The sequence below is a fragment of the Canis aureus genome, chromosome 7 (genome assembly GCF_053574225.1).
Source record: "Canis aureus isolate CA01 chromosome 7, VMU_Caureus_v.1.0, whole genome shotgun sequence".
Taxonomy (NCBI): Eukaryota; Metazoa; Chordata; class Mammalia; order Carnivora; family Canidae; genus Canis; species Canis aureus.
Window position 1 is genome coordinate 60325184 of NC_135617.1, and position 25168 is coordinate 60350351.

Consider the following 25168-nt stretch of genomic DNA (forward strand, 5'->3'; position numbering starts at 1 on the left):
GGAGGGAGGTCGTAAGAAGCGAAACCAGGAAGGCCAAAGGAGATCAGATCCTGGAACCTCGAACACCCTCTCATTTTTTAAATTAATCCGACACCCACTGGCCCGAGTCCAGAGTCTCATTTGTACTACGGACGCTCCTGTCCGTCGGGCACATGCTGCTCAGAGGTGTCTACCCTGAGGCCTGTTGGAACCAGCTCAAGGACCCCTAGCCGGATGGCCACTGGGTCCACAGCCCCAAATTCCCACTTTATCAGCAGGAAGGAGAGGCCCAGAGAGAAGCAGCGATTTCTCCTCAAACTTAGAGCTCAGCCAAGTGTCTAAGTTCAGCCCAAATTGGGCCACCCAGTCTGCTCAGAGCCTGTGCCCCAAGGGTCAGGGGTCAGGGGTCAGGCAGCTCCTTCCCCAGGATGGCTCACGTCCCCTCTAAGTGGAGGGGACCAGCCCCTCTCACAGGCCCCAGGCAGGAACTTGGGCTAGGCAGCAGATTAGCTCTGTGAGGAGGCCCAGGCAGGGACTAAGGGGGTGGGGGCCTCCGTGAGAGGGCCAGGAGCTTTAATTCCCCCTTTTCAGTTGCTGTTGCTAATTCAGGTCCCAAGGGGCTTGCTGAGTTTGTCCTGGACCAGCCACTTAATCTTATAATACCTCCCAGCAAAGCCCCTTTGTTCTCCCTCTTGCATAAGGTGGTAGGAACTGTAGCAGCCTCCTCCCCCTCGGCACCTCCTTCATCACTCAGCCTGGAGCCTCTGCTGGAGGCTGTGGCTGCACCTCCAGTCCCTTCCCTGCGGTCCCTAAGAACTTTCCATGGGAGATATTTAAGACAGCTAGTTGCTAATAAAGATATACCTCTGGATCTACTCCCTCACCTTTGGAAAGCCTGGCATTACACCCCACTGCCCCTCTGTCCAGGAGCGATCCCCAAACGGTGGCTTTCACTGATCTTGGAAATCTTGGCTGGCTCAGAGACACATCCAGCAATGAGACGCACATCTTTCAATCTCCCAGGGGCGACCAGGCTGGGGTCCGCCCTCCTCCTTCCGCATTCCTAGGGTTCAGACAAGCTCTATGGACACGTGAGTTGTGCCTTTGTACAAGGGCCCATGTTTAGAAGGGCTGCACACTTGGTTTAATGCTCTGCTGTTACTATCTTGAAATTCCTAATAATGTTTATACAAGTGGACTGGCATTTTCATTTTGTGGTAGGCCCCACAAATGATGCAGATAGAGTTTTGGAGCAAGCCCAGGAGGCAGCCAGCCTGGGAACCTTGAAGCCCGGGTGCTGGTCCTCACTCAGCCTTGGCTAGACGGATGAGCCCGAGCAAGTCCTAGTCCTAACTCTAGAACTCCATTTCCCCAAGAGAAAATCAGTTCAACCAACACGGACTTGGGATATTAAACTAGTTTAATGAATTTGAATACTAAACATACTATCTGGAATTACCCAAAAGGCCAAGCTCAACAGGGATCTAAACAAAATGGAGATTATTGAAAGGTAAGGGACAGAAAAAAAAGGAGTCTTGTCAATGTTTGCCTGTTTGAACTCTGGCAAGAGCCCAGTGCAAGAAGTTTGGAGGAAGCAGAGCATGGCACCTCTCCTGAACTTCTGCATCACTTCCCTAGGAGCCTAGAAGGCCAGGAGGACGGCATGGCCCAGGGAGCCATCACCCCTGTGGAAGGTAGGCCACCACTCCTCCATGGGCCAGGTCCCCCATGAACGGGCCTCTGTTCTGATACCATCTTGGCCTTTGCTAGGTTCCAGGGCAGGCTTGTGCTGGAGAGTACACCAGGGGGTCAACTCCTCATGTGGTGCTAAGCAAGGCAGCCCCTCTCCACCTTCTCAAGTTCTGGAAGGACCCAGAATCTTCCCCAGGACATGACCACTTCCACAGACAGTTTCCCCAGACCCAAAGTGTGATGGGGCCATGTCTAGCCCCCATTCTTCAACTCCTTCTTACTGAACATTGTATTATCCATAAGCAGAAGCAGCAGCCCAGAGAAATACTCCCTGCTTCTTGGGACCTGCTGGTTGTCCTCACCCTAGAACCCTCCAGGACAGGGGCTGGCATCGCACTTCCTGATGCATGGCTCCCATGGGTCCCCTGAGGAGCCAGCTCCAGAAGTCAGGGCTGGGTATTGGCACAGCATGGGGGCTTCCTGGAGCAGAGACATATTTACTCTCTTTTCCACTTCCCCTTCAGTGGTTAGGACAGGGTTCTACACAATTAGGGTGGACAGAATCCCACTGGGTCTTGGGGCTCTCAGGGATGACTCTTCAGATACTACTGTATCTGAATTGGGCCTGCTATATTCCAGCTTCTCAAGAAAAAGTAGGCCAGGCCAGCCCAAGAGCTCGTGTAAGGCCAAGGACTCTCTGCACATCTGTCTCACTAGTAAATCCCAGGTCCTAGCATGGTGTCTGACATTTAATGGTGCCCCTTAATATTGTTAACCAAGTGAATGAAGAAGGGATGAATGAATTCATTCTTCAATTTCGTTGAATGAAAGAATATATTAAATAATGAATGAAGCAGCACCTGGAAGCAACCAAAACATCCAAGAAGCTCTTCCTTGCTCTTATGCGGGTCACACATGACCAGAGTTCTTCTCATGCCTGTGGTTTGCTCTTTGGAGCTGGAACTGATACAGAATAAATGAGGAGGGGCGGTATGGCCCTTGCTCTGAGTCTGGGGAAAGGCCTCACAATCTTTCCAAGGGCTCAGGTCACAGTAGCCCAAACTCCCAGCACTCCACAGTGGAAGGCATCCTGGACCATCACTACCAAATGTCCGAGGCTCAGCTAAGGTGACTATGGCCCCGAGAGGGCAAGGAACTTACCCCAGGTCACACAGTGAGTTGATGGGGGAATTGGGACTAGAACCTAGAACCCCTGACTCCCTGCCCAGAGCTCCTTCCATTCCACCAGGGACCCTGCTATGCCAGAGCCAGACACTGTGAAACTAGACTTACCGTTGGTCAGCCAGACCTGCCTGGCCTGTGACCTGAGCCCTGGCTGCCCAGACCAGCGGCAGCCTGGCCACCTGCTGGCCAGAATGCTTGGAATTGCCAGGGAGGCGGTAGGTTAACAGTTTGTTTGGAATCAGGCAGCCTTGCACAACTGTGAGGCCTGCCGGAAGCCAAGCAGACCCCTCTCGTCCCCACCCCTGCTCTGGGGCCAGAGAACTGGTGGGCCGCGGGGCACACAGGGCCAAGGTATCAGATCAGGAGACACCCCCGGCCTGACTGTTTATGGTGGGGATAGCTCTCTAGGCTCTGTTATCAGACCTCCCTCGAGGAGGGATATCACAGCCTGCCGCTCAGGCAGCAATGGAGATGGCAGCCAGGGGGCTCTGGTCCCCCCAGTTACAGTCTTAGCCTGAGCTCCAGTCCCCCGCCCCGATAGTTCTCATATAGGCTCTCTCACTTGCTCCCTGCCACTTGGCCATCAGTATTGGATGGCTCCATTCTGCATACGCGGCAGCCGAGGCTCAGGTGGGTTCCGTACCTTATCAGAACTCTAATAGTGAGGCATCTAAATCCAGACTTTTCTGTCTTAGAAGACTTCTCTCCTTCCCCCAGATTTTGCAGCTGAGTGGCTCCCAACACTGTCCAGTTCTTATGGCAGCCTACCTTCCCAGAGCTATTTAGAACCCAGAACCAAAAGAAGAACCCAGAGCCACAGGGGGCCTGGGTGGCTCAGTCGGTTAAGTGTCTGCCTTCGACTCAGGTCATGATCCCAGGGTCAGGGATGGAGTGTCAGGGGCTCCCTGCTCAGCAGAGAGCCTGCTTCTCCCTCTCCCTCTGCCCTACGCCCCGCTCATGTATACACACTCTCTCTCAAATAAATAAATAAGATCTTAAAAAAAGAGAGAAAAGAAAAGAAAGAACCCACAGCCATGGAAAAGCCACAACAGCTGCTATTAATGGACAGTGTCAAGTTGGCAGACTGATCAGGTCACTCTCTCTTCAATCTGAAACCTTCCATCCTCTCCACCAGCTTCCCTACCCAGGGTGAGGCCCTGGCTCCCCATGCTCTACTATGACCTTGCCCCAAAGGCTTCTCCAACCCCAGCCCCCCACACTCTCTGCTTTGAACCTCATAATACAGCCCCTAGAAGTTGGCTTCGAAAGCATCCCTGGCCCTGCTATTTCCAGACTCCAGGTTTATGTTCGGTCTGTTGTCTCTGCCTGGACACCCCCAGCCCACTCCTCCCTTCTCACACTTTGAGATTCAGATAATAAATAAAATGTTATCTTCCTCATGAAGACATCCTTGTCTTCCACGTGCCCTCTGTGCCCCCTTAATTCCTTGGCATACTTATACCATGCTAGAGAGAGACGATCTGCTTCTGTGTGTGGTCATCTGTCTACACTGTCACCATGCACTACCAGGCGCTACCTCTGGATCTCAGTGCCTAGCCCTGTATGGAGAGTCTCATGGTTGTTCATTGAAGGCTTGTTGAATGAATGAATGGAATAGATCAATGCCCTGGGGAAGTGTGACTCCAAAGGTAAGGAGTGTCCAGGGGGCTGGGAAAGTGACTGGTCTGTTGGAAGAACCAGAAGAATCCCATACCGCTCTGGAAATGCTGGCTTAAAACCAACAAGGTGAAATTTAACTAGGATAAATGAAAAATCTCCCTGACAGTATTCAAGAAGCCTGTGACCAGGTGGCCTGCAGCCCAGCCCAGAGGAATGGAAGGTCACCTCCTGTCCTCCCTGCAGGAGGGTCTGGATTCCCAGGACCAGACAGGGCGGGTGTAGTCTCCAGGAGCTCCTGGGACTCAGTCCAGCCCTCTCTCCCCCTCTGAGCAGCACAATATCTAAAGCTCCTGCCCCACAGGCAGGCCCGGAAGTCCATTCATTCTCCGAGGGAAGAGTGGAGACTTTAAATAAAGAAAGTTTATGTAACCTTGCAGAAGCATGCCACATGGCAGTGAGCCGCAAGGGGAGGGGAGGTTGTCATACTGTACAGCCTCCCTGTGTTCAACAAGGTCCTCAAGATGACTGAGCACTTCAGCACCAGGATTCTTGATCCAGGGACAGGTTGGAGAGAAATGTGCTGTCTGCAAAAGCATAATCAATATTTTAGTTTAATATTTGGAAAATGAAAACATATACCCTGTGGTTTCCAAAGGCCAACTGCAGGCAGGGTTCTTGGCTGGTGGCACTCTGTGGGGGAGAGTGGGGCAAAGCACAGGGCCACGGTTTAAACAAAGTTGGTCTGTGCTACTTGAGCAGTGTTTTTCAGGAAGATTGTTTATAAACAATTGGTGAGTTATTAATAATAACAGCTGTGGCACGTTGTTCCCTTTCTTAGCGCTGTACTCAGACAGCATTTTCATTTGCGTTCTTTTACTTTGCCTCATTTACTGCATTAAATATGCTTTGCTTTACACTCCTCTGCTCAAAACAAATCTTCTGTGTGTCTAATTCTCCTACCTTGCCAAGCACATGAAAACGCTTTGAGAGGGAAAACGCTTTGCAATAGTTAAACAGAAAATGCTTTGGGATCGTCTATAAAATTTTAGGCAATTCTTGCAACAAGACAGGAATAATTTAACCTAGTGGTGGTCAGAAACAAGGGAGAAACTTACTTCCTTGCAAGGCTTTCCTGAGGCTTCTTTGAAAACGGTCATGTACACCCTTTTATCCGGGAAATCCTTGGCATCAACCCACTGAACTCACCAGGCAGCATTACTGGTGTTTTCCACAATCCTTTTTTTAACCTGATGAGCCTTTTGAGGCAAGGTCCCGCAAGTATGGTCTTAAAACCACTGCAGCAGGGGCTTATTGAAAGTGAAGATTCCTGGGCAGCCCCCAGCACCTTTGTGCTCCAAAGTCCCTGAGGAAGAGCCTGGGAATCGGCCTTTTCCACAAGTTTCCTGGGTGATTCTTCTGTGCACTCAAGTTTGAAAACCTCTGGACTAAAGCACGGTAGGTATTCAGGAAATGTTTGCAGAGTGAGCTGTTGGTAAATGAGTTTCGAGAAGTACAGAGCAAATAGAAGTGCCATCTGTGGAGTTGCTCAATGTTCTTCCCGGCCATGGCATTAGGCAATGTTGCCTCTGAGCCATTCACTGGACCTTCCTTGCCTGGGTACTGTGCTCCATCCCCAAGGGGCTTAGGCTGGTGCTGCTGGTGACTCTTCAAGTTGAAGCTTTCTCCGTGAGTGGTGAGGCTCCCCACTCTGTCCCTAGTAACTCCCGTAGATGAGTTCCCAGAGTGGATGGCTAAGGAATTTGGCAAACTTTCTCTCTCCACCGAACTCAAACTGCATTCTCTGCCTTCTATGATCAGATGGGCCAGTATCACTTTCTGTGGCCAATGATAGGTTCAGTTTCAGTGCAAAACACACACACACTTACCCCTGGGTGTCTATTAACCCCTAATTCTGGGTATAGACTATTCTATTCCTAGGTATAGGCTGATCCTTGACCTATGCACACATTCACTCCTAATCTTTTTTTAAAATTAATATATTTATTTAAGTAAGCTCTGTGCCTGATGTGAGACTTGAACTCATGACCCTGAGATCAAGAGTCATGCGACTCTTGTTCTACTGACTGAGAAGCCAGGTGCCCTTGGACTGACTCCTAATCCTAAGCATAAAGTGATCCTCAATCCTAAGTATAGAGCCTGGGTCCTGAATGCAGACTGAGTCCTAATTCTAAATACAGATCAACTTCCTACCTCTGGATATACACTTATCCCTGGTCCTAGGTGCAGACTGACTCCTAATCCTAGATGTAAACTGATCCCTAATCCTGGATTTTTGATACAGCCTGATCCTACCTAACCAGACTAAGCCCCCTAAATCCAGAAAACAGGCTGACTCACAACTCTGGTCAGAGCCAGATCCTCAACTCTGATCTCAGTCCCCAGAATGCTATCCACAGAGTGGTCCAACTCTGCATAGATTATCCTTAACCCTGACCACAGACTGACCTGCTGGGGCTGTTCTAGAAGTGTGGAAGGGAATTGGAAACGGATGTCCTGCCAGTAGAGCAAGAGAGCCATATCGTATAAAAAAGGATGGGGTCTGGCCAGCCAGTGCTTTGACAGCTTGTGTCTTCCCTACCAGAGCCAAAGCCTTCGTGGGACCTGAGGGCGCTAGAACCTTGAGAATAAGCCAGACACCGATTCTCCACCTCCCACTATTCCTGCCTGTCTGCCCCTGACCTCGGGCCAGACCCGGCCCCCACCCCATCCCCTGGCTCACTGGGACAGGGTCAAACATGAAAGGGAAGATGACTGGCCCCGATACAGGTCCCGGGAATGTGCGGGTATTATTAGTGGACAGACTGCTACACGCTGTGGCCTGTCTGCTCCCAAGCCCTCCGCAGGATGGACCCCAGACCACAAGCAGAGGAAGCGAGCCCAGAGTACGGTACCAGCAGGGCCAAGTAGACTATCCAGATGGGTAACGGAGATCTGGCTTCTCCCCCCCTCACACAGCTAAGAGCTTCAGGTGTCCTGTAAACAGGTATGGAGGTGAAGGCTGTGGATAGGCTGGTGTCCAGTCCATAAGACTCGGCCGGCCCCTAAAGACTCCCCATTCTGCAGCAGGTTTGAAGGCAGTCAAGTCTTGAGCCTGGAGGAATGAGGATGGAGACTGCAGCTTGTGCGACCAGCTTTGAAAGCCACACATGCTGGCCATGAGAGGCATTTGGGTGAGGGGTGGCACAGCCCTCCCATTAGGTGACTTCTATTTGATGGGGGCATCAGAACCTCAGTCTTTAAGGACTCCCTAGCCTGAAGGAACGCACAGATGCTAACCTCAGCGGGCTCTCCGTCTAAAGGAAGACACAGAGGTCCTAATTCCAGCCAAAAAACAATCTTCTTCCCTCCCTAAAGTGAAGCTCTGTGTCCACAGTGCCACCGGCCAAGTCAGCGGGAAGACTGATGGGAGTTAGGGGCATAGACTGGTCTATCCCAGTGGCCTCCTTCGGGGTGATCCCCAGAGAGGAAGACTATCTCACTCCTCACACATACACCCACTCACTGCACACTGGCCTGGGAGCCCCGGCCCAGGAATGTCAGGGCTCAGACCATTTCCCTCTCTGCTGCCCAGTGGCCGGAAGCTTGTGCTCACTTTCCCCTGGGGAGTTGAGGACGGGTGGGGGGCAGGCACAAGCCTCCCAGGCATTCCTCCCGCATTCCTGGGGCCATGCCCTCCTTCCTCCCTGCCTCAGCCTGGCCATAAACTATTTCAGGCTTGCAAAATCTGGTCTGTTGTTCTCTTGTTCACAGCCCCTAGTGAGGCGGGGGCCTGGGTCCTGGCCAGGAAATCTGCAGCACCCCCAGAGCCCAGAGGGTTCTGGTCAACTGGGACAGAGGAAACTGGGTGACCTCTTAGGCCATCAACCACAGAGGGCTTGGGGAGCAGAGAAAGTAGAGCCTGGCTCACTTCTCGGGGCAGAGACCCAGAGCCCCACTCCCTGGAGACTTCACCCAGGGAAAATGGAGAAGTGGTTAGGAGGACAGGCCATCATGTGTTGGGGTGGGGGTTCAGATCATGTGTGTGCGCAAAGGGCATTCAGACAGATCATCTCTTATAAGGTTCACCTCCTTGCACCCCCAGAGTCGTGTCTTCAGCATCATTTTACAGATGAGAAAACTGAGCCTCCACCCAAAGCTCTTCTCTAGACTTGAGTAATGTCTCCCTATCTGACCATATGCACTGCAGGGGCTGGAACCTGGACTTCTTTCTCTCTGCCCCAGTCCCCACTCTCCAGGCCATACAAGCGTCAATAAACATCTGTGTCCTTCCTCCTAAACCCCTGCCTCGAACAGTCAGGGCCCAGGATCTCCACAGCACCAACTCTGACCTTCCAGAGTTCCCTAGGCAAGCTGATGCCTCCCACCTTCAGGCAGCTGGGGCCTGGCAGGAGGGACCTCTGTGGAACAGGGACCAGCTCAAACTCCTTTCTGTGTTATCAGTCTCCAGAATGGAGAGAGGTGGCCAGTGAATGAACAAATGAAGGCCATAATTCCTTGTTGTGCAACTGTGTGTTCTAGATGTTTATAACAAGGCAATGAATAAAATGGGGGGAAAAATCTTGCCCCCATGGGGGGCTTCATTCTAGTGGGGGGAAGGGGCAGAAAATAAGCAACAAACTGTGTAATGTCAAGTACTGCTTTGGTGCAAAATAAAGCCAGAGGTGCTGTGGAAGGGTAGGCTGGGTGTACGTGAAGGATGTTCACCAAATAAGTGCTTTTGTGCATATTTAGTCAAAGAATGAATATGGAAGATGCTGGACCAGGTTCTGACCCCACACTGCACTCCTGACTATATAATCTTTTTTTTTTTTTTTAAATTTATGATAGTCATCACAGAGAGAGAGAGGCAGAGACATAGGCAGAGGGAGAAGCAGGCTCCATGCAGGGAGCCCGACGTGGGATTCGATCCCGGGTCTCCAGGATCGCGCCCCGAGCCAAAGGCAGGCGCCAAACCGCTGCGCCACCCAGGGATCCCCTGACTATATAATCTTAAGCAAGTTATGCTTCCTGTCTGGACCTCAGTATCCTAGTCTGTAAAGTAAGACAGTTGGACTAGAAGGCCATCAAGGTCTGACTTCAGCTTTGACCTTCACGGACTCCAACACATTACACCTCTGCAAATGCAATGGGGAAATTATAGGCAGTTTATTTATTTATTTTTTAATTTTTATTTATTTATTTTATGATAGTCACAGAGAGAGAGAGAGAGAGGCAGAGACACAGGCAGAGGGAGAAGCAGGCTCCATGCACCGGGAGCCCGACGTGGGATTCGATCCCGGGTCTCCAGGATCGCGCCCTGGGCCAAAGGCAGGCGCCAAACCGCTGTGCCACCCAGGTATCCCTTATAGGCAGTTTAGAAGCAGTTCTGAGGGAGACCCTTCTGTGCCCTAGCAATTCCCCAGGCACCAGTGTTTCTGTTGATGTCACAAAATCTGCATGTTGGGGAGTGGATTTGCATCCTAGGTCACCAAGCTCCCAAGTGGCATGTGATGCAAATGTTGATAATCAGCACAAATAACTAGACTCCTACCATTCAGGCTTCTTCCCAGAGCAAGGGGAGGCAGGGTCACTTTGGGCTGCAAGGAAGGTGGAATTTGCAGGAGGCCTGGGGACTGGCCTTACCTCCTTTCCCCTGTCCTGGTGCCCTCAAGCCCACTTTCCAACCCCTAGGCAGACATCCCCACTGGACTGCTGTACAAATGCCCACAGGGACCCCTTCAGGACCAACTCCCAAGTCCTGACTTCTGAGGACCAAGGGTGGAGGACAAGCTCACTTAAGCCCTGAAGATGAGCCGCCCAACCTGGAGACAGCCCTGCCCTGCCCCATCAGCTCCTAAGGCAGCAGCTTTCAGGCTTTGTCACAGCCTGGGGGGTCCTGCAGCACCGCCCTCTCCAGGCACCCCCCTGCCACCATGCCAGGTGAATCCTAGGGGCTCAAACCTCTAATGCGTCCCAAGATCAGTAAACATTGTGACTTCCCCTCGCTGGGGCTACCTGGCCAGGATTTGTGATTCTCAATCTCCTCTCTCTCTCTCTCTCTCTCTCTCTCTCTCACACACACACACACACACACACACCAGAGTCTTATACATGCTCTCTCATGCACAGCAGTACACACAAACACACGCTAAGTGCACAGAAAACTCCCACCCAGGACTAATAATTTGTGGAGGAAAGAAAACTAACGCTCATAAGGAGCTTTACTTCTGCCTATCTTGCTGAATCCTGCCCTCACCCTCGCAGCGGTATTTGGGCACTCCTATTTCACAGAGGAGAAAACAGAGGTGCCCAAGGACACTCCCCTTCAAGTGAGTGGCAGGCCCAGGAGTCAGCCCGGTTCTGTCCAACTCCTGCCCCAAGGGCCCACTGCTCCTCACTTCCACACCCACGTGCAATTGGAGGTGCTGTTGCAAACACAGCTCAGAGCCGGGAGTCTGAGGACTGAGGTGCTGAGCCTGGTTCCGCTGCTGCCTGTCCAGGGGACCCTAGACACAACTCTTCCCCTCCCGAGGCCTCAGTGTCCTCATCTGGGAAATGGGAGTCATAAAACCTCTCTTCTTTGCATGGGAATGAACCGGATGGTCCTGCTGATTTCCGCGTCTGGGGTTCTCTCTGACTCCAGGCGCGAGCCTCAGGCCGCCCAAGGTTGCACACCTACTCCATGAAGCTGGCCAGAGCCTCCTGAGATGGCCTCTTGCCTTGCCTTCCCTTTGGGGTGTGGGGGGGTCTGAGGAGACCATGCCAGGCAGGGCCCTTTCTTCCATTGGCCCCTGAGCACAACCCCCACTAGTGCTGACTTATAGGTTTACCTCCTGCTGACATCAGCACCCATCTGTTTGTGGTGGGAAAAGAGGCCTCCTGGGGAAACAGGTTTGCTAAATCTCAGCCAGGAAGGACCTCCCAGCTGCACGGTTGGAGCAGGTTCGGTAAATACCCCGAGCAGGCACCTCTGGAGAGAGAGTGGGTAATCCGAAAGCAATGCCTCCTCCAGGCGACCCTCCCCTCTCCCCAGCCACCTCAAGCCATGATCAAATTTCCATCCCTGGCTTTGGATCTTCCAGCTGGTTCCCTGAGCCATTCAGCCTTTCATCCCAATAACCACCCTTCCTCAAACACCCCATCTCCTACTGCCACCCCCCACCACTGCTGTTACCATTCTCTGTTATGTCCAACCATTGAAACTCCACCATCCCCACTCCTCCCCCACCCTCATCCTCACCCCTGCCACCAGCCGCCCCAACCCAAAGCTCACTATCTAATCCATAACTGGTCTCACTCCCTGTCTGAATTCTTTACTGAGCGATAAACTTTGGCTGGAATGAAATTCCTAACACAAATCTGGGACCCCACAATAATTCCAGGAGGCAGCAGCATCCTGGATGCTACTCGGTTGGTGTCTGTTCGAGCAGAGCTTATGCATATGACCATGTGCACACACTCAGAGGAGGTAGACACTTCCCTTACTTAATACCCCTCTGTCCCGGGGTGAGCTGAGGGGGCCCAGCTGACACAGCACCATCCTTAATCCCCCTGAGCAAGCACTAAGCAGTGCGCCTGGTTGGTTAAGCACACATATTCCAGGTGCTGAAGAACAATTAAAAGTGATCACAGTGGATCATCTTCCCTGATCAATCTTACCTGTCTTAAGCTCACATAAGCCTATAAAGGAATCTCTTTCCAAATCTGTCATTTCTGACAGCAGATATGCTAGATTTATTCTTGTTGAGCCTGCTGGGGTTGATGGAGTTCACACCCCGGGTAACAGAAGAGCTTGCCTTAGCCCTCGATTCAACTGATGTGTCTACCATTTGGCTAGAAAGTATTGGGGAAAATCTCACTAAACATCCAGTATTTAAAATTTTAAGAAGGGGAGCTACACCACCTCACTTTGGGGTTTAAAGTCTGAGGTGGAATAAAAGAAAAAAAGACTCAGTGTTGGAATTCTGAATCTGCCATTTAACTGTTATGCCTCAGTTTCCTCATCTGTAAAATGGGAATGAGAAGATCTGCCTCATAGGACTGGCTTGGAGGTTGAGTGTGTTAAAGAACCTTTTTTTAGGCCTGGCCTGATGGCAAGATTGAACTAGACAATCATTCTAGCACACTGCCAGAAAAGCTGCACTTACTATCTTGTCTGACCCATGTAATTTTGAGTTCTTTTTCACAGGGGTTACTTCCAAAATCAAAACTAAGTTTATCACTGACACTGCAGTTAAAATAGGATAGTGAGTTCTCATGATCTCTTTTATGAAACCACTTACTAATTTTTATACTCAGGTACTCCAGCTTTGATGGGTTTTTGTCCTTACGATACGCTGGCCACAAGACATTGTATCTGCCCCCTTCCTGTGGAAGTCTTGCCATGCCTTTTGTCCAGAGGCAAGTCCAGTGTGAGTTTCCGACCGTCACTATCATGGTCACCAAAATCCCAATGTTTCTTGGGACTTGTGCAGAGAAGGAAACAGATACCTCTCCCTGCCCTCCCCCAGCTCCCATCAGGCAGGAGGAGGGTTTAAGCTGAGACCCTGGAGGAGAGATCAAAGCTTTAGAGCAGAAATTTTCTTTTTCTTTTTTTCTTTTTAAGATTTAGGGGCACCTGGGTGGCTCAGTGGTTGAGCATCTGCCTTTGGCTCAGGTGGTAATCCTGGGGTCCTGGGGTCAAGTCCTGCACCAGGCTCCCCGTGAGAAGCCTGCTTCTCCCTCTGCCTGTGTCTCTGCCTCTCTCTAAGTGTCTCTCATGAATACACAAATTTTAAAAAAATCTTTAAAAGATTTATTTATAAGAGAGAGAGAGAGCTCACAAGCAGAGGAGAGGCAAAAAGGAGAGGCAGAGAAAGAATCCTCTGAGCTGAGTGTGGAGCCTGACACAGGGCTTGATCTCATGACCCTGAGAGATGAGCTGAAATCCAGAGTTGGATGCTTGACCTACTGAGCGACTTGGGTGCTACAGAAGTAATTTTCAAAGACTGGTCGCTGGCCCAGCAATATGAGCATCACCTGGGAACTTGCTAGACATGCAAAAAAATTCTCAGGCCTGACCCTCCTATGCTGAATGGGGAATTCATTTCTGCACTTGAGCAGGCATCGCTCAATGATGAGAACCACTGCATTCGAGGACCTCCAGCACAACAGTGGAGCTACTAAGGCACATTCAGATCCGGGGACAAGGAGGGAGGTGGGAGGCATCACTGGCCCAGGCCCGGGAGCCCACACCCTCAGCACTCCCAGAAGCATGCAAAGAGAGCAGCCGAGAGTCTGGAGAGAAGTTAGGAACCGTGGGAATTACGGGGTAAGAGGGTGATGAGAGGAAAGCACTGTGCCTGGCTGCTGCTCTGGCCTCTCACCAGCTGGGGGGTCCCGGCCACCTCTCACAGTGTCCTTAGCCTCTGTTGGCAGGAGCCTCCTCATTCCCCAGCCTCACTAAGAACTCGTTAGTGATCCTGGCATTCCCAGCTGTGGTTTGGCATCAGAATCTGGCAACCCTCAGCCCGGGCCCGGGGTCATTCCTAATAGGGACCTCCCTAGGCTTTGACTGTAGAAGGCCCCCCCATACCACCACCCTGTCCACTCTTCTCCCTCCCTGTGTGCCTGATGCTGCACCAGGCCTGGAACTACAGCAAAAGGACACAAAAGCCATGATTTCCCTCAAAGAGCCCACCTGGCACCGAGGGCCACTGTTTCCCCAGTCCTAAATCGTGTGCCAGGATGTGCTGAGCTCTTTGTGAACTTTGTAAGACTTAATAAGACAGTCAGCCATGAAAGAGATACCAATCCGGGGCAGTGAACTGTGGACACTAGCAGAGGGCGGACGGCCAGGTATGCAGAGTTCAGAGAGATAGCTGAGCACAAGGCAGTTGGAAATTTTCTGAGTAGAGAGGAGGCCCAGTGCTGATTTGGATGGGACCTGTGGAGGCAACAGGAATATTGCCTTCTCTGTCTCTAACTCTCTTTGTCTCTGCCTCTCTCCACCTTTTCCTCTTCCCATAAATAGACCACTCCATAAATGGGCAAGGACAGATTGTGATCCTGTTATTAAAACACTATGGGGACTGGACCCTTGGGTGGCTCAGTAGTTGAGCATCTGCCTTTGGCTCAGGTCGTGGTCCTGGGGTCCTGGGATCAAGTCCTATAGCAGGTTCCCTCCCTCTGCCTGTGTCTCTGCCTCTTTTCTCTGTGTCTCTCATGAATAAATAAATAAAATCTTTATTTAAAAAAACCCAAATGGGGACAATTAACAGGAGAATGGATAAACAAATTGTGGTATATCCACACAATAAACTACTACTCAGCAAGAGGAAGGAGCTAGTGCCCCTATTTAAACCACCTGAACTTGAAATGTATAAACGTGATGCTGTGTGAATTTTGCCTTCCTGAAGAAGCATGACAAAAAAAGAAGAGAGTTGACGGATGGATAGATGATTAGACACGTGGGGGAAAAAATGATCATCCTGAATGTCGATTACGTGATTAGATCTTGCGATCGTGTTGATATGGGTCCTCACGGCACAATTGTTTCAGCTTTCTCTGTATGTTAGGAAGTTTTCACAATAAAATGTTGGGGGCAAAGCGGGAAGGTGATCAAAAGATCTGTGGTTTGGAAAGGTCATTTTGACCACCAGAACAGTAAATGGAAACCACTGACAGTGGTGTGGGTGGGGACGAGGAGGAGCTGTTCAGAGCTCTGATGCTCCACCACTGGAAAAGCACTTGCGAAAATGGCCCTGTCTACCCTCTGGCACAGTGATTCCTGCCCTCCGTACCTAAAAAGCCTGGACACTTGTATACTACAAGGCATAGATAAGAATGTTTACAGCAGCATTATTCACAGTAGCCCTGAACTGGGAACGGCCCAATGACTGTCAGTGGAATGGATTAAACATTGTATATTCACACTACGGGATACTACAGAGCAATGAGAGTAAACGAACTGCTACACACACAACACAGTGAATTCACAACGCCGAGCAAGGGGCATCAGACACAATCGAGTACATGCGATGTGATGCCATGTATGTAATGTGCCAAAGTCATGCCATGCGAATTGTCAGGAATAGAAAACAGAGGAGTGCCTGCTTTTGATGGGGGTGACAACTGGGGAGGGAGATTGAGCAAGAGTTGTGGGAAGCTGGCAGGGCGCTATTTCTTGATCTGGATGATTAATTGCATGTAAAACTCATGAGATGCACATTACAACATCCTCAAGCTATGAACTTATGATTTGTGCACCTTTCTTTGTGTGTGTTGCAATTAGATAAAAATAAAGTGCGTTAAGCAAGTGGAAAAAAAGGAAACCTATTTGACCTTCATTCAAGGGCACCCTCACCTCAAACCTGATCCCCTAGGGGCTTCTGGAGATGCAGCCAATTTGTTTCCACCACTCTGAGCAGCTGGGATGGACTCTACACCAGATCTAGCGTAGACAAAGTCCTTGGCATTTGTCAGATCTGTAAGGTCATCGGAGGGGAAAGAGGCGTCGGAGGCTTTGATGCCAGAGTAGGCCAGGGAGCCCACAAAAGTCCTAGAAAGTTTGGCACGCCAGCCTAAATCAGAGTGAATCATAAGGGAGCGCTCCAGCCCGGGGCCTGCAAGATCGGAGTACGTGGAGGCTGTGGGTGAGAACAGTTTCAAGTCAGTAAGAGATACAGCAGGCCTGCTCTCCCACCCTAAGCCCCCATCCTCAAACAATCCTCTGCCTGTATTAATCCTCTAAAAGGGCTTCAATAAAAATCTACTAAAATGAGTTCAGCAGAGGCTCTTTTGTAAAGGAATATTCACCCTTCTAATATATTTAGTGTTGGTGAGGTTTCAGTGTTCAGATGATAGGTTACTCAATGCAGGGTCTGCTTTTTTATATTTTATTTATTTTTTTATAATTGACTCCAATTTTCCATGAAGAGAAGGAAGAGAGCTAAGTTTATTTTTTATTTTCTTCATTTTAAAATTTATTCATGAGAGACACGCAGAGAGAGGCAGAGACAGAGGGAGAAGCAGGCTCCTAGCAGGGAACCTGATGCGGGACTCAAGCCCCGGTCCCGGGGATCATGCACTGAGCTGAAGGCAGATGCTTAACCACCGCCGAGCCACCCAGGCATCCCGAGAGCTTGGTTTATAGGTGATCCACAGCAGGAAGTCTAACTCCAGGTCGAATAATCAGGCCTCCCCATTATGATAGCTAATTGTATACTGGCATTGTCTGTGTGCCTTCATATGTATGATAAAATGTTAAAAATGTAATTAGAAATCGCAAATCCCTGGCTCAGACATGAAATGGTGACAACAAGCACAATCTTGAGTATTATCAGATTTAACCAACAGTTGTGCTGTGCTAACAGGCCCAGAAAAACCAGCCACCAACAACGTATAAACACGTGGTGAGCACCATACGTTTAATAAAAACGTATAGAATGGGTGCACGTGTCTGGGTCTTGCCAGAGCCAGCTTGAGGCTTCTGCAAGCTGGAGACCATTCTAGCCCCATCGTGGGCGGGCTTCTCCCAGCAAATACCCTCATAGACTTGGGTGGGTATGTGGGGAGGGGGGTCGAAGGCCAAGCAATCCCCCAAGAAGCTCCATAAGTTTGCTGTGCCCCGTAAATTTGAGAAATGCTGTGTTCCAGCGAAACACAATTGTGTTGGCAAGGCTATGGGGGAACGGGCTCAAACACAGCATTGTGGCTATGAGGTGAGGACCCCCTAGAAGGGACAACCTGGCAGCGTCTTTCCAGATTAAAAATGCACGTAGCCTCTGACCCAGCAACTCCAGTCCCTGGCATCTTCCCTACAGATACATTCCCACAAGTACCAAGTGATGTGCAGACAAGGATATTTGTGTGTGGCATTGTTTATAATAATAAAAGCCCGGAACCAGCCCGGCTCTCTCAAAGCAGGGGTCTGGCCAAATTATCTTGGGAGCAGTAGCTAGTGTTTATTGAGTGCTTACTGCATGCCAGGCAGTGACCTATACCCTTTACAAGTATTATCTCATTGAATCTTCAGAAAATGCTTTGAGCCAGACGCCGTTAATAACCCGTCTTCAAGTAAGGAAACTGAGTCACTAAGAGATTAACTCACTGGCTCGACATTAAACAACTGGTTTGTGGTAGAGATCTAAACTCCAAAGTCTATGCTCTCTTCTCTCTCTTCATGATACAGTATCTTCCCAATGAAAATTTGAATCACCAGTTCAGTGGAATACCCTGGAGCCATAAAAAAAGACAAGACAGCTCTATGTGTACTCCCATCACGTGGTTTCCAAATATGTTAAGTGGGAGCCAAAATGCAGAGCAGTGTGGGGGAATGCCACCATTTATATGGGAGAAAAAAAGAGTTTATAAATGTATTTTGGACTATCTTTAGAAAGATATACAGGAAAACTGGTTAACTCAGGGGCCTCCAAGAAAGGGAACTAAGTAGTGACTGGAGAAAAGGATGGAAGAGAGATTCACATTTCTGTTTTGAATTTGGCTATAGCTTTTTATTTTATTTTGAAGTAAACTCAAATTTATAGAAAAGTCGAAAAGAACTGCCCATAGTCTTCACCTAGATTCACCAATTATTACTTGAATATTCTGTACTTGAATTTTCTGTCTTGCCATGTCCATACCCTACCTCTTTTTTTTTTTTTAAGATTTATTTATTTATTCATGAGAGACACAGAGAGAGGGAGGCAGAGACACAGGCAGAGGGAGAAGCAGGCTCCCTACAGGGAGCCCAATGTGGGACTCATCCTGGGACTCCAGGATCATGCCCTGAGCCAAAGGCAGATGCTCAATGGCTGAGCCACCCAGGTGTTCCTTTACCGTACTTCTTTGAAATAAAAATCAACAAGACCAAGTTAGACACACATTTCCTACCTCAGAAATTCTAGAGAGTATAAGATGCTAGGTGTCCAATCTCTTAAAAGGAAGCCAACTGCATAGCATTTTCAGGAAGTCAACCTTGAAACACTCATTCTCTGGAACAGATGCTTCCTCATCCAGAAGAATGTGGCTGAGCCTAGGATTATAGAGAAGGGGCATAAGGAAGCTTCCAGAACTGCGGAGCTGAGGCCAGAAGCAGCTGTGCCTTACTCTGGGATTGGGCAGGACAGGGCAGAGGCAGGGAAGGACCACAGCAGGTGGGGACGAAATGAAGGTATGCCAGGTGTCCAGGCAATGCCCCTTTTATCACCTGCTCAGGCTCTGGTGCTACTGAGTTCAGCGCCTGAGGTGGACTGGGTCCTTTACTCTGTGAGCCAGATACCAGGGGGGAAACCCAGGTCTAAATACAGGGAGGACAGAGGTGAGTTTCTTGCCACCTTTAAAGGTATTGCTTCCCCTGAGCACTTGCTACTTAATCCCAGAGGCTGTCACTTGCCTCCTTCCCAGCCTAGTCACGGGGGCTCTACTACCCTATAATCATCTGCCCTGATTTTTCCAGAGCTTTTCAAGGGTCATCAGCCTGTTTCATGTGTGCGTCATTCTTTCCTGCCCTCACCCTCACCTGGGATTTTTGTGAAGCCACGGCTGTGTCTCTAGTTCAGACTGGGGCTCCCTGAGGGCATGTCTGTATCTTCCCTTCAGACTGGGATTCTTGAAGGCAGGGCTGTGTCTCCCCTCAAACTGGGATTCTTGAGGACGGGGCTGTGTCTCCTCCCTCAGACGGGCTCCCTGAGGGCAGGACTGTGTCTCCCCCTCAGACTAGGGTTCTTCAAGTCAGAAACCTTGGAGAGCCATAGACTGGACACTGTCCCCCTCCTCTGTCCAACCCTTTTGGTCCCAAAGCCAAGGCTCTGTGCAGGCCCCATTTCACACACCTCCATGTACCGCCTGAGGCCCTTCGCTTGCCTGAAAGGTCTGGAGCTGACACTAGCAGGCCAGTGGCAGGGCTGTTGCATAACAGCGGCCAGGCCGCAGGTTTCCGATGATTCAGCACTATGGCTGCATAAGACTTCTGTGTGGCTGGACGCAAGACAGGGATCCTCAGAATCAAGGGACAGGAGGCCCAAGGAGTCTGGCTCACCTGGGACTCTACACAGTAGCCCTGACACACTGGGGAGGGGACACACTTCCTGGGCCCCTCCGGCTGCCCTGGGCCTGAGTATAGGTACCTGGGTCTGGATAGGGGTTCCAGGCTGGCATTGGGCCAGGAGAGTCATCTTGCCATTGAGAGCCCATTACTGGGGCTGTAAACCCCTCCAGCAGGGTGTGGCCCAGGAGAAGAGGGGCCTGGTGGCCAGCAAAGGAACCCCAAGGGCCAGCCAGGGCCTGGGGGGCCAGCTTGGCAGTTCTTTTTCAAACCACTAGATGTCACTTCCATTTCAAAGACCCACTGGTTGGAATTTCCCCAGTCAGGTGCCCCCATCCAACTCCTCTCAGAGTCTTAAAGGCACACAGCCCATAGGAGAAAATTCTACTTTCTCCTGAGGCCCTAAATGCTGGACACCTGGCCAGGAGCGGCCTCCAAGGCTGAGCTGAAGCTTCCAGGAGTTCCATGACATCCCATCCCACACTTGCAGAGAGCCAGAAGGGGCAGAAGGTTGTCTCCTCATCCCTCACCCACCCTACAGGTTATTATGGAGATGGTATTTCCTGAAACCAAAAATAAAACTAAGGAGAGTCTATTTAGGAGGAACAATACTTGAAACAGGGGATACATGCCCCCCAAAGATCCTACTCAGGGCCAAGAGATTCTGGATTCACCAGGGCTGTGTCGTCCATTGCCCTGGCTTCAGACTATCAATATACTGGCCATGAATTTCTGGTGAGGAGCGATCTGAAGGGAGGTTAGAGGGACCCTGCTTTTCTCCACACACACCCCCAAAACTCAATTGACATCTCTTGGTTGACTGGTGCCTATTGTAACAACTTACAATGTGCTTTATTCCACTGCAGCTCCCCAACAAGGTTAATATAATCTTAACTCCATTTCTCAGATGGAGAAACAGAAGAGTGGAGAAGGTTAAGAGAGAAAGAAAGCTCTTCCTGGCATCTCTTGGGGCTCTGTCTCCACCTCCCTCTGTCAGACCCCCACTGGGAAGGGGCCTGAGGCCAGCTGGTGGGTTCTACCCACACCTCAGGTGGCTGCTTAAAGACTCATTCTCTTTAGCTCATTAATTAGCATGGGCTTTTACCCAGTGGTTTCCAAACTTGGTTGCCCATTAGAATCACCTGGGGAGATTTTAAGACTCCCACTCCAGTGAATTCAAAACATGGGAGGGCTGGAATGAGGGCTGCCCTCAGAACGATTTTAAAGATGTCCAAGGAGTAGCTGAGTTTGGGGAGTACTGCTTTAACCACCTCACCCCCAGCCAACCGCGTGACCACTGTGGATTTACCCATAGGCCCGTGGGGGTGCAGAGTGTGGGCTGTGGCACAATTAATGACGACTGAGCTTATATTTTATAAGAGGATGCTCAGTAACAGACCTTACCCTCTCGGCAGGCAGATAGCGTTCTATAGAGGGGGAAAGAAGCGCAGAGAAGTGAGGCCACTTGCCCCCTACCCCCACCCCGGGGCTCGGCTCCTAAGTTAGCAGAAGGAGGCCTAAAACCCAAGTCTTTAGGGCTCTCTCACACATTCTGGGCTCCTCCGGAGTTCTCTAAACAGAGGCACTGGGCTCCGAGGATAATGCCTCTGACACAAGGTCAGCGTCTTCCAGAGCTGTTAGTTTAACACAAAGAAAACAGTTCCCAGTCAGTATCTGACCCCTCACCCTGGCCACTGATCCACAGCCAGTCATAACCACCACTGACCCTTTATCTCAACCACAGGCTCACTCCATCCTGGACACAGCTTGATCCCTAACCCTGGCCACCACCGACCCCTAATTGAGACCACAGGCTGTCCTGACACTGGCCACTGTGCCACTCATGTTCAGCGCTGGTCAGAACATGGAGTGCCCGGGGCACCCCAACACAACAGCAAGACCTAGCTCTGCATCATAGTATAATCACTAATGATAATAAAATCAATACATGGAGGCCTATGTACCAGACAGGAGCCATTTTTGTGTGCATGATTTCTTAAAAGGATCTGGAATATGATTCTGTTAGCCATCAGGTCAGGTGTAAAGGCTTCCCCAAAGCTCAAAAACCTGCAAAGAATCCTCCCATCTCCCACCTTTTCTCCTCCACGTACCCAAGGCTCATCAAACACACACACAGGTGTGCATGCACACACACCATCATACTCAAGTATCTCCTTGCTCCTGCTGTCCCCAGGCTGGAATGCCCTCCTCCTCCCAGGATCCCCCCACAAGGCCTTGTCCCCCCAGGAAACCTACAAGGCCCACAGAGTCCCTTGATGTCCATGCTCACTGACCCCCTTCAGAAAGTGTCACCAGGCCCAAGAGAGCAGATAGCACCCAGCTGAAGCACCTTCACCCAGTAAGGAGGTTAGGCCTGCACAGCCATGGAAGTGAAGGTCTGATGGCAGTGGGGACACTTGTCTACACATGCACTCACATATGCACACATTGAGTTCTGAGCAATTGTAAACTTGGCTAGCTCTGGCTGCCCCCAGGAGAGGGAAAACCATAAACACCTCCTGCTCCAGCCAGTTCCTCCAACAAGGCAAGTCACTCCCAGGATTCGGACACTTCACCATCTCAGGGAACGGGCTGTGCCCATCCATTTTCTGTTCGGTGAATGACACCTCGTCTCCTGTCCCCACCACAGGGGAAGGGCTCCCTCCCAGGATTCTGCTGGTGGTCCTCCTGAGCCTTTGCCCCAGCTAGTCCTGCCCTTGGGAATGCCTCATCCCTCTCTTCTTCCATGCAATCTTACCGCCCCGAAAGGCTCATGTTAAAGTCTTACCTCCTCTAAGATACCTCCACTGATCTCTATCACACTAAACACTTTCCAGAAGGGGCTTTGAGACCAAAAAAAAAAAAAAAAAAAAAATCTGTGGAATAAGGCCTAATATTTCACTATTAGAAACCCATTCCTTTGGCTTAAGAATTGCTCTCTCCTCAGGAAAGATCCCTGAGTATTTATTGTAGATGTACCCCCATCAGAAGCAGTCAGTACTTGGGCAGGCACCAGCTTAGAGCACGTATTCGTGCTCAAACCCTGTCACTACCCATTTGGGGGGATCATGGCCTCTCTAAATGCACAGTGAGGGGGTAGGCCCGCAAATCTCCAAGGTCCCTCAGCTCCAGTAGATAGTAACTTCTTCCAACTGCAATTTTTTACTGGGAAATTATACACTTGCCCTTGACACTTTGAAATGTCGCCATAACTTTAAAGGGGAAGAGAAATCCTACTAAGTCCAGTCAAAAGCAGGAGACAATTAGGTTAGCTCTAAGGGAGCATTCCAGACTGTATCGTTACAAGGCTTGGGGAATTGTAAAGCAAAACAACAGTATGTCTCCTCTGGAAATATTTAAAATGCAAGAAAGAGGAGTCTGACTTTACTGGGTATGGTCCTTTTATTATTACTATTAAAAAGAGAGAGTGTGTGACCTCTCTTCGAGCAAGGAAGGGGGGGCAGGCATTGATGGAGTTTCCAGTGCTGAATGATAGAGAGCTGAATGCACCCAGGGCCTCACCCCCACCTCTTCCATTGTCCCCCCGTTCTCCTTAATGAAGGCTCAAACCAGAGCAGCCAATGAGGCTTGGAAAATCCGCCTGTTGTGTGAGGGGATTTTCCATAAATCTCCCTCATTCAGGCGGCGACAGCCCCGTGCCCTGTGGAGGGAGGGCTGCCCAGCTCCTGGGGACCCTCGTTAAGAACAGGTGCCTTCTGGCCAGCTCCCTGCTCCTCTGGGTCCCTCAGCTGCCTGGGGGGTTTGGAGTGGGGGAAGAAAGCCCCCAGCCTCCTCGGAGCCTCCTCCGAAGAAAATGACCTTGGACTCCTTCAGGCCTGCCAGGGCAACGAAAGGGGCTCTCACTCGCCAACAGCATGGCAGTTCAGAGGGTTGTGTGGCATAAATTTGCATGCCACCCATTCAAGTCCCCCCTCTGACACTTTATAGAACTGTGCTGTGAAGTATGGTAGCCACTAGTCACATGTGCTATTTAATTTTAAATTAATTAAAATTAGATTTTACAAAGGCAGTCATTCAGAGGCACGATTTAAGTGCTCAGCAGCCCATATATGGCTAGTGGCTACTGTACTCAGCAGTGCAGATCTAGAACACTACCACCATCTATTCTTTTGGACAGCTCTCCTTATAACCAGTACTAGGCGGAGCAGCCTCCCCCAAGGGCAAGGAGGCACCCGCTCAAGGCAGAAATTCCAACATCAACAACAGGAACAGAAGTCTGGTACTGACAATGGAGAAGTCTCCAAGGACTGGGGCGGAGCGGGGGGGCATCTGAGGGGGAGACATAGCCCTTGTCTTCAGGGAGCTCCCAGCCCAAGGAGGGTCAAATAATTCATTGGCCAGATCTTGTTTTCCAGAGCAGGTGAGGAGGAAGGGTCCAGCTGTCACTTAGCAGGCTCATTAGCGACGTCTTCTGAGGCCTTACCCTCCCCCGGGGTAATTATTAACAGGCCTCAGGTGTGAAAGAGCCTGCAGCCAAGGCCCCGCCCTCCCAATTCAGCTGACTGGGCCAGCTGGGCATCCTGGGGGGCCAAGAGCTGAGAGTCCCACCTGGAAACAGCCCCAAGTCTGGATAACTGACCCCCAAGCCCCCACTCTGACCCCACCTTGCTCCATGTTTGATAAGATGAACCTCCAACCGGGAGACAGGGCAGTGACCAGGGAAGCTGCCTACTACCTCCCCATGAAACCATGGAGACACTGGGGGTCCATCCCCATAGTCTCAAAGTGGAAGGTCTAATCCCCCCAAATCTGGGCATGGCCTCTAGCCATGTCAGCAAAAATTTTCCACATGTGCTGAGATTTCTGTTTGCCTTCCCCATTAGCTCAACAAGCATGGATGGAAAGATGACTAAGGTAATTAGTGACTGTAGTCATCAGTCAGGGACCAAGGAGCCAGGCCAGGATGGGGGTACAGGGGCTGGAGCAGGGCTGGGGAAGCTGTGCGTCAGCCAGAGAGCGTGAGCACACCGGACCTGTGCCAGGCCTGGAAACCTCAGCCGCCAGGGAAGGGGGCCCAGGAACAGAGAAAGCAAATGATGGCTTCAGCCTCGTTGCCATGGAAACAGCTCCAAACAGAGGCTTCCTCTACCAAAGAGGGCGCAAGCTCCTGATAGGTCAACGGGTACAGGGTTATTGACAAAGAACTGGAGATGCCACTAGAGAAAATAACCCGAACCTCTTGATGACAGGTGGAGAAAAGCAGGTTCTTAGAAACTTCTTCCTGTGGCGTATCCCACGCAGGCCCCAGCCATCATCCACTCCAATAGGCTCCTGAGTCTTTTGATCCTATGCTTCTATTAATAAAACGTCTGTGATATGTGCCCCATCCATGTGTATATTTACTTGTTTAAATGTACATGTACCACCATACTAATAAGTTAAGTACATTATTGAAAAATGCACCCCTAAATAGACATTTTTTAAGGATGAAAGAAAAAAATAAATAGAAGTAAAGTTCCAGTGCCTTCCTAAATATTAATGGGCCAGGCTTGCCCAACTCTGTTTTGGAGACCATTGGTGTACTTCAAAGAGTATGAGCGACACATGGCTAATGAAGCTCCTTAAATGAGCAAATGTTTCTGCGTTTGCAAATTCAACATCAGTCAGTCTTTCCAGGTTAATGTTAAGATTAATTGCTATCTCAAA

General features: G+C 50.3%; 1 long non-coding RNA gene across 2 annotated transcripts in view; it reads right to left on the reverse strand.

The window, feature by feature from the left end:
* Positions 1-1434: 1434 nt before the first annotated feature.
* Positions 1435-25168, reverse strand: part of LOC144317467 (uncharacterized) — a 34201-nt gene continuing 10467 nt past the window's right edge. Inside the window, exons 2-5 of one of the 2 annotated variants that reach the window (XR_013383477.1) lie at positions 21049-21135; positions 18349-18490; positions 15821-16103; positions 1435-5060 (exon numbers count right to left, since the gene is read on the reverse strand). This is a non-coding gene — a long non-coding RNA (uncharacterized LOC144317467). Of the gene's footprint in view, positions 5061-15490; positions 16104-18348; positions 18491-21048; positions 21136-25168 lie in introns of those variants that run through there. The other variant, XR_013383476.1, reaches the window with a different exon arrangement.